The sequence below is a fragment of the Phoxinus phoxinus genome, assembly GCF_949152265.1.
Source record: "Phoxinus phoxinus genome assembly, chromosome: 10".
In the NCBI taxonomy this organism is placed as follows: Eukaryota; Metazoa; Chordata; class Actinopteri; order Cypriniformes; family Leuciscidae; genus Phoxinus; species Phoxinus phoxinus.
The window spans coordinates 8,517,007-8,526,843 of NC_136885.1; positions in this window are offsets into that span (position 1 = coordinate 8,517,007).

Consider the following 9,837-nt stretch of genomic DNA (forward strand, 5'->3'; position numbering starts at 1 on the left):
TACACTATATATTTTTACATTAAGCACCAACACTTCAAAATAATTATATTTACAACTAGATTTCTTAGTGGTTTTGAAAATATTACTATAAATTACAGCAACACCTCCTCCTTTGCGTTTCAGACGAGGTTCATGTTTATAACCGTAATCTTGTGGGGTTGACTCATTTAAAGCAATGTAATCGTTTGGTTTTAGCCAGGTTTCTGTTAAACACAGCACATCTAGGTTATAATCTGTAATCATATCATTAACTATTAGCGCTTTTGAAGTAAGAGATCGAATATTCAGCAACCCAAGCTTTATCAATTGCTCATTTGTATTATATCTGTTTTTTATTTGTTGAAGATCAATTAAATTTTTAACCTTAGATGGGTTTGAACGTATTTTTGATTTCCAAGTTTTGATTTCCAGATGGTCGGTTAAGCCAGTCTGTCTGCTTCCTGACCTGAGGCCCAGATTGTCATGTTTTATCTCTAAGACTATGAGCCAAATTACTAGAGAGAAGAGCAGCACCATCCCAGGAGGGATGAATACCATCTCTTTTCAACAGGTCAGGTTTGCCCCAAAAACTTTTCCAATTGTCTATGAATTCTATATTATTTCGTGGACACCACCCAGACAGCCAGCCATTGAGTGAACACAATCTACTAACTATCTCATCACTCCGGGGAACAGGAAGGGGCCCAGAGCAAATTACAGTGCTTGACATCGTACTTGCAAGTTCACACACCTCTTTAATATTAATTTTGGTGATCTCCGACTGGCGGAGTCGAACATCATTAGTGCCGACGTGAATAATAATCTTAGAGAATTTACGTTTAGCATTAGCCAGCACTTTCAAATTTGCTTTGATGTCAGGCGCTCTGGCTCCCGGCAAACATGTGACTATGGTGGCTGGTGTCTCTATTTTCACGTTCCGTGTAATAGAATCGCCAATAACTAGGGCACAATCAGAATAATTCTCAGTGGGTGTTTCACTGAGCGGGGCAAATCGATTTGTTATCGGAACGGAAAAGTGTTTTTTTGATCCGCGACTAGAGCGATCCCTCACTGTCACCCATCTGCCCTGCTGCATGGGCTCTACTTCAGCCGGAACCGACTCATGTAAAGAGTTCACTAGGCTAGGCGCATCCAAAATAGTATCTAAAGCTCTAGCACTCTTCTTACTATTCTCGATTAAAGTTTGGATGCGTGTCTCTAGTTCTGAAATCTTCTCCGTCAGCCTGACTGTCTCCTTGCATTTATCACATATAAATCCTATATTGCCGACAGAGAAGGCTATGGTAAACATGTGACATGAAGTGCAGGTGACAATAACAGGAGAAGACATTACTCACCGTGTTTGTTGACTGATTCTTACTCACCTGGGCTTTTATGAACTCAAAGGCGCGGGCGCGCGAGAGAAAAATAAATAACTGAGCGCACGGGTGGTGCGTTAAAAGGCTAGCGAGTTAGCGTGTTGTGCTGACAATAACGGAAGCTAGCAATGTCAGGTTAATCTGAGATGTTGAGTAAGCTGTATTTAGTAGTATAAACAACTAGAATTTATAATAAATGATGGTTCAAAACAGAAAGAAATACGAAGCTAATACGAGGCTTAGACGCAGCAAACAAACTCACAGCAGCAGCAGTCACAGCGAGGCAGACAGGAGCAATCGATCTCCAAAATCTCCAAAAAAGATTGGAGATCTGCAGATCTAGCGCCTGTCACGAGTGCTAAGGATAGCACTTGCTGTCTGTAACAGGTTGGAATCACAATCTGATACACAGTAGTCCATTCAGCATCATCAGAAACATCAGAGCACCACTTACGCATCAGTAAACCATTCTCAATAAAATAAGCAGTTTTTCTCTCTCGTGCTTTCTCCAGTGATATAGCAGCGGCAGTGCAATTTTGTAAACTCTCATCCTCATTCTGAGCGGCAATAACCCTCTCACGCAGCTTCACCTCTGGAGTGTTTAAAACAGGCAAATTTTTAACAATCTTATTCTCATCGGGTAACGTGTCATTAATAAAAACAGGTGCAATAAAAGATGTAGCTAAATCTTCAGCATCCGTCTTACGAGCCTGAGCTCGCGTGACCACACAGACTGGAAAAGTATCGGGAAAAGACTTTGCCAGTTCATCAGGCTGGTCCGACACAACAGGATTATTAGATACTTCCAGCAATGGCATGACTTTCCCACCGGCTAAATCATTTCCCAAAATGAACTGTACTCCACATACAGGCAAACTCTCCCGAACGGCTACCTTCACAAAACCTGTACACAGTTCTGACTCGAGATTAATCTGGTGCAACGGAACTTGAACAAGACCCATCTCTATGCCCTGCACTAGGACATGACTATCACAAAAAGTTTGGTCAGAAAACGGCAGTACATCAGCACAAATAAACGACTGCATGGCCCCAGTGTCACGGAGCATCTTCACGCGTATTTGCTCCTCCGAGTTCCCTGTAACAGAAATTAACCCTTCCAGTAGGAAAGGTGCATAACTGATCAGGTTTATCATTACGCTCAATTTCAACAGGATCAACTACTTTAACAAAACCAGCGGTCTTAGGCACATAATTCGATTGTTTTCGTTTTAACGCAAAACACTCGGCAATTAAATGACCGGGTTTGTGACAATAAAAACATTCACGGTCCTCTTTCGATTTCACAGTAGCAGTTTTCGGACGTGACGAATTATTCGAACTCACTTGAAAGGGCGTAGCTCTCTCAGAACGTGCAGGAATAAAAAAAATTTTATGTGTCAGTGTAAATTCATCTGCAAGGACAGAAGCTTGTGATACCGATGTCACTTTCTGTTTGTTTAAATAAATGACAACACGCTCAGATAAACAATTTTTGAATTCCTCTAAAATAATTAATTCTCGAATGTCTTTTAAATCATTTACCTTACTCGAAGTGCACCATTTATCAAACAAGACGCTTTTCTCCCTCGCAAATTCAACAAATGACTGATTAGAATTTTTCCGATGACTTCTAAACCGTTGCCTGTAGGCTTCGGGTACAAGCTCATAAGCGCGCAATATTGCAGCTTTCACTGCTTCATAATTCACGCTATCCTCTAAGGATAATGCAGCACAAACATCTTGAGCTTTACCAGTGAGTTTGCACTGTAACAGCAACGACCAAACCTCTTTAGGCCACTGAAGTGTAGACGCAATTCGCTCAAATACATGAAAATACGCGTCAACCTCTGTTTCTCGAAATTGTGGTACTAGAGAGATATGTCTGCTGACCTCAAAAGTGTTCCCCGTCGAGTCAGCATCTACCAATTGTGAAGGTTGTGTAACCGGAACCGGTGTTTCTTTCGCTGCTAACTCAAGTTCACGCAGCTTAATCTGCGTTTCCGCTTCAATTTCAAGTCTGCGAACTTCAAGTCGGAACTTCATATCTGCCTCCAGCCGACGACTTTCTGCGCGTTCGCGTGCCTCTACCTGCACCCACGCTAAGCGGACTTTTAGTCGCGCACCACCTCCAGACTCATCCGAGCCGGGAGAAAAGGGATCGGAGGGCGGCAAAGCAGCCTTGGCTTCGGAAACCTCCACCTCAGCAGCTTTGCTCCGCCCCTCCTCACCAGAGCGACCGTCAGCTTCAGCGATAACTTCACCGACACCTGCAGACAGCGTTAGCACACCCAATTCCACCAACCCTATAGATACAGCGGACCTAATCTCTAATTTACGCAACTGCCTCGAGACAGCGATTTTGTAATGAGCAGCGATACACAGCAGATCCTCTTTTCTACATTTACAAAGCTGTTCCACTGTAGGTGAACCTACGAAAGCGTCTAAATCAAAATCAGCCATGCTTATTCCTATCAAAATTATTAACCAAATTCCAGAACAGCCCATCTGCTAATCACTACCTTGCGAGCCCTCCTACTCTACAGAAAAAGAACTGAACATGGTCTTTCCACCACTCACACCAGCAGTAATCAATATCTCGGGAAAAATATGAACATTAATATTTTTATTAACAATATTTCATTGATCCCGGACGAGCCCCCATTTAATGTTACGATATTAAAGTGTCTAGGAAATATACATAACATTAAGGATATTAAAATACTACTGGTGGGTAAAACGTGGTGGAAGGAAACATGACAGACAACTTCTGAGAGAGAAATTTGACAAACTTTTTATTTTACAATAAGCCGAAGCCACTGAATCCAGTCAAAGCAATTATGTGTCTGTGCGCTATGTACAATGCAACAAATGAATAAAGAAAAATGGGAAAGAACTTAAGTGGCGCCAAAGGAAAGAACAAAACATAACAAAACAATCCTTACCTGATCCCTAAGCCTAACCAAAGAAAAATGCAGAAAACAAACCGAAATCTTCGCGCATCCGGCGCCTAAATAACCTAACTAATAATAAAAATACAAGGGGTGGCGCTCACCTCTTACCTGGTGTGTATATACACAAAACAGCTACGGGCAGAATGTATATCGCGATATACTGACCTGACGTTCCTTCCCAGGAAAGCTTTAGGCTATAGCTGAAATGTATAGTCTCATATAGTGATACACACGTAATACAAACAAATTACTAAATAGAAACAAACTCTAGGGCACATAGCACACTTCTCCGAGTAGACTAGATTTGAACAAACAAACTCGCTAAGGAGTATACAAAAACTCAGCACGCCGCATAACAGCTTGATGCCTCGAGAGAGGGAAAGAGCACCACCATGAATGAGCCCGCCGTCTCTCTTAAACCAGCTGGACCGCCTCTGATTGGTTCTGGACTCCGCCCTAATGATGACTGGCAGATGAGTTAGCCAGTCACAGCGACCTAGAGGTGGGCCAAAACAGAAAGAAAATTCAATGTACGCACAACACACGTGTAGTGCATCAGCGAGCAAAACAACAACATTCCCACGGCAGCGAAACACACGTGGAACGTAACAATGTGCATCACTTGTATTCTAAACAAAGTTTATGTGCATACAAAAGCAGCATTCAGTAGGGGTGTAGTGGTACACAAATATGACGGTTCGGTACGTACCTTGTATTGAAGTCACGGTTTGGTACGTGTTCCTTACAGGGGAAGGTAAACTAAACACAAAATTGCTTATTTTTTCTTTCCTTTTTTAAATTAAACTGTGTTTTTCAACAAATGTGTATATGTTTAAATAAATTATATTATATTGAAAAAAATTCTTAGGGATAAAAAAAATATATCTTAGCTAATTCTGTAAACTATATTGGGAGTCCTTAATTACATATACTATAATACTATAATATTAAAGGTTACAATTAACAACAGAGCCCAAATTATTAAATTCAGTTGCTATTTACATTTAGATATAATAATCAATATATATATATATATATATATATATATATATATATATATATATATATATGTACTGTCAATCATACATAAGGCAGGTTTTGCATTAACTTTTAACTCTAATTATAAAGTTAATTATCTATTCCAATTAATTTTTGAAATGTAAACATTTACACAGTGGCTGTCATAACTTGTTTTCATAATGAATAGGTTAATATAGTGAATATACAAAATTATTCTCTCTAGAATTCATTTCTCTAGCGAACTAACCTGCTGTCGACACTAAATGCCTGAGGTGAATGTAATGCTATGTGAGATATTATTCTCAAGCTGTTTTATTTATATCTTTCAGCAGTTGAAACACTGGTTGAGAGATATAAACATAGCGATTATTGTCTCTTCTTTTGCAGTTTTTCTTGTAGCAAACACCCTTTTTATTTGGAGTGGGGATCGCCTGTGACTGAATGCATTCATCATGAGACTGCATGCACCGAACCGTGACGTCCGTACCGTTCGGGACGAATACATGTAACATTGCACCTCTAGGGTTCAGCATTGCAGTTGTGTCCTGTCAGAGGAAGGCAATGATTCAGCTTCAGATTGATTCAGAATGAAGAACATTGGTCACCTTACCCCCCAAAAATGTGCTGAGATGGCTTTATTCTCATGTTGTGAACTTTATTTGGCAAAAGACAAGAATAAGAAGCTGTGAAATCTTTGTAAAAAAAACAAACAAACAAAAAAAGCATTAATATAGCTATTCATCTCCAATAACTATTTATTTTATATTGTTGGTAATTGGTACGGTTGACGTTAAATATGAGGTTAGGAAATATGTATATAGCCTAATTGTAAACTATAGCTACATCATTTAAAGGATTCATAAATATATTTACAAGTGTTGACACTTTAGCGTTGTAGATACTGTCAGAACATCTATGTTGTATGTTTCAGTATATATTCAAACATACAAAAATATATATTGAAACAATATTTGTAAATATTATGCTTGCACAGCTTTTTAGAAACACATTTTTCAATCACATGCCTTTCTTTTTTCATCACCTGTTTGCTAATGTGTGTTACTCTTAATTAAAAATAGAATGTGTGTCATTTCAAACCAATGTGGTAGTCATAATAGCATATTAAAAAGTTTATTAGTGAAAAAAAAAAAACACTGCATGTAAGGCATTTTTTAATGCAAATAATCCACTATCTATTTTTCTATTTTATAGATTATTTGAACAGTTAATTCACCCAAAAAATGTAATTATGTCATTAATTACCCTCGTATCATTCCAAAACCTTAAGGGCCCTATCTTGCACCCAGCGCAATTGACTTTGTACACCGACGCATGTATCATTCCTATATCGCACCCGCACACAGCGGACTTTTCTCTCCACAGACGCACGTTGGTAAGAGGAGAGGAGGCGTGTTCCGGCACCACTGACCAGGAAAAACCTAGTCTAAAGACAGTGGCGCGTTGGATGCTTCAAAAAGTTAATAAAGAGGCCGTATAACCAATCCATATGAATCAAGCAGTTTAGTACAAAATTTTCTGTAGAAGCACGATCACTTTTTGTGTTGAACAGATTTAATTTAGGCTTTTATTCACATAAACATTCATCATCTTACACATCAGTTGTGGTAAACCAACGGAAGCTCAAGCATGTTTACTTGACGTGCAAGAACCAATGAGGCTCATTCTCGTGTGTTACGAAAATGTAATATATGTACATATATTTCCCTATATCCAAGTAGTTTTGTCATATTGTGCATTATGTATATATATATATATATAATATATATATTATGCATTATTATCACATATATACATCCCCAGGATATATTAATATATAAGTTTATATCATGTATAAAATTCACATAGTATAATTATTTTATATACAGTTGTGCTCAAAAGTTCACATGCAGAATCTGTGAAAATGTTGTGGGGGCTGGCTGTAATGCAGACATTTTAATGCCTCCATTTTATCTGGAATGTGCATTGATTTGAATGTGTCGGTATAAGATTTTTTGCGTTTTGCATTTTGCAATAATATTTCCAGTGCCTTGCTTTGTGCAGTCATGCTTCAATGTGGAACAGATTTTCTCATTGAATATTACACCAACTAAACTTAGGATGGACATGTTCATAGTCCACCAAACACATCATCATGTTGAACCCAGCATCTCTTGGGAAGACTTTGGGAAGACCTTTCATGTTAGTCACGCAACAGTCTTCAACACACTAGACATTTCAGGCAATTTAGGAAAAGGGTCATGTGACTTGAGATGTTTCAGTGGCTTCTGAGACCAACAAAAAATGCCCATGTGGTTGATGAATTTTTGATAGCATTGCAACAGTTTACAGACTAACATTGGCATTGACCATAAATTAAAGGTGATAAAAGAAAGAGAACCAAATAATAAATCTCATCACGCTCCCCCTGTTGCAATATTCGCATTTGATTAAAAAATGGCATTGGTAAGCTCTCTTCTCATTCTTATTTATTTGAATATGCAATTGAAGGGTTATTTTAAACCCACTTTTCAAGTTTTGCTTTTATTTGTGTTTCATGTACCATAATGATTATTAGTTTCAACCCATCAACCCAAAGTTTACACTTTATGGCAGGATGAAAATATTATTTAAATAACATCAAAGATGATAAATATGTCTGGTAATATCTAAAATCAGCAGCTCGTTTGTTGAAGATCAACACTCCCATATAGGTATTATAACATCAGGTCAAAACACAAACATTTCTATGAAATACAAATTATGAATTTGACCTAAAATATATGCTGGCCAACAAAAAATAAGGTGTTTGTTTTTGTGGTTCACTGCTCAGGCCAGCCAAAAATAATAACCTCTAGACATAAACAGATGGGAGATAAACCATTATGTTGAGCAGGGCCAAGACCAAATACATTCACACATTCAGGAAAGTGGACTGAAGTTTATATTGAAAAGCTTTACCATCATTAAAAAACAAATACTGCTGCACTCTGGCTCATCGGATCTTTCCCACTCACAGCTTTTAAGCTCTCAGACGTTTAAACTTTTAATGTTTATAGAACCTCTGAAAATTATATTTGACTAAAGGAAGAAAAAGGGCGACGCATCCAGATTAAATTGGTGTTGATGCACTAATGCACGTTCCATTAGACCCATTTTAAGCCAGATTTGCTGGTGAGGGTATTGACTGACAAACCTCTCTGGCCTCTTTCGAGCTTTTTAATGATACAGTACGTTGTGTGGTTCTGTTCGGTCAGAGAAAAGTATGAGGCGTTAGACCAAATCCACAGGGAGGGAAAGCGAAGCATCTCAGTGCAGGGTTTGCAGCTGCAGTGCTGGGGCATTTACTACCGTGACACTGAGCTTTCAGAAGAAACACAAATAAAACAAAACCTACAGCGGCTGTGACCTTTCCCAGAGTCCATCCACGGTCCACTGCCCATGGCTCCTGAACCCTTCAGAAATGTAGAAGGTTTGAGTTCTGGGGCACGTGTATCAGGGAACATGTTCACTGAAATAATTGGGCCAGCGCAGTCTTTCTCCACCTGACTGCACAGGTCACTAAGCGTCCTCTCATGACCTGCGCTCCTGAGATCAGGTCCCACCGTACAGCTGGAGTCTCTAGATCTCAGTTTAATAAGCGTGAATGATCTACCGTTTGTTTTTTGTTTCAGTATGTTACTGCTGGGTCTTTAAAACAGCTGATGTTCATTGGCAGATGCTACTGTCGATAGATGGTGATGATTCTGTAAGATTAATGGCAAAGCTTTAACTATGGCCACTTGTGTCACTTAACCGTGGCAACGATACACATCACCTAATAGTAATTAGGTTCGTTGCTGCACCAAATTTTTTGAATTTCAATAAAACCTTATAGATTAAAAAATTGTACATAACAGTGCAAAACAAATTAACTCTTGTATACATTCAGTGCATTCACATTTAGAAATATCCTGATTGATTGTTGTTGACAAATGTAAAAAATCCCATCGCCCAGTTCAACTGCTAAATGTGGAAAAATCTGAATTAAGGTATTATAAACATTAACATTATGATCGTATGTAAAACTGCTTTGAAAAAAATGTGTACTGAGAAAAGTGTTAAAATGGTTCAAATTCATCACAAATGCAATTAATGGGCCGTCACATTAAACCATCAAATTTTGACCATATTTCCCTATGGCAGCTCAGAGAGCTCTGTCGTTTAACTGGATGCAGAGGTTAAAGCGATAGTTCATCCAAAAAAATAGCCCATGATTTACTCACCCTCAACTCATCCTAGGTGTAAAATTCTTCTTTCAGACGAATACAATCGGAGTTATATTAAAAAATGTCCTGCTCTTCCAAGCTTTATAATGACAGTGAATTCTGACTGTATAATGGCTGTTTCTGTTTTAAAGTTCATAAAAGTGCATCTATCCATCATAAAAGTGCTCCACACGGCTCTGGGGGGTTAATAAAGGCCTTCTGAAGTGAAGCAAAGCATTTGTGTGAGAAAAATATCCATATTTA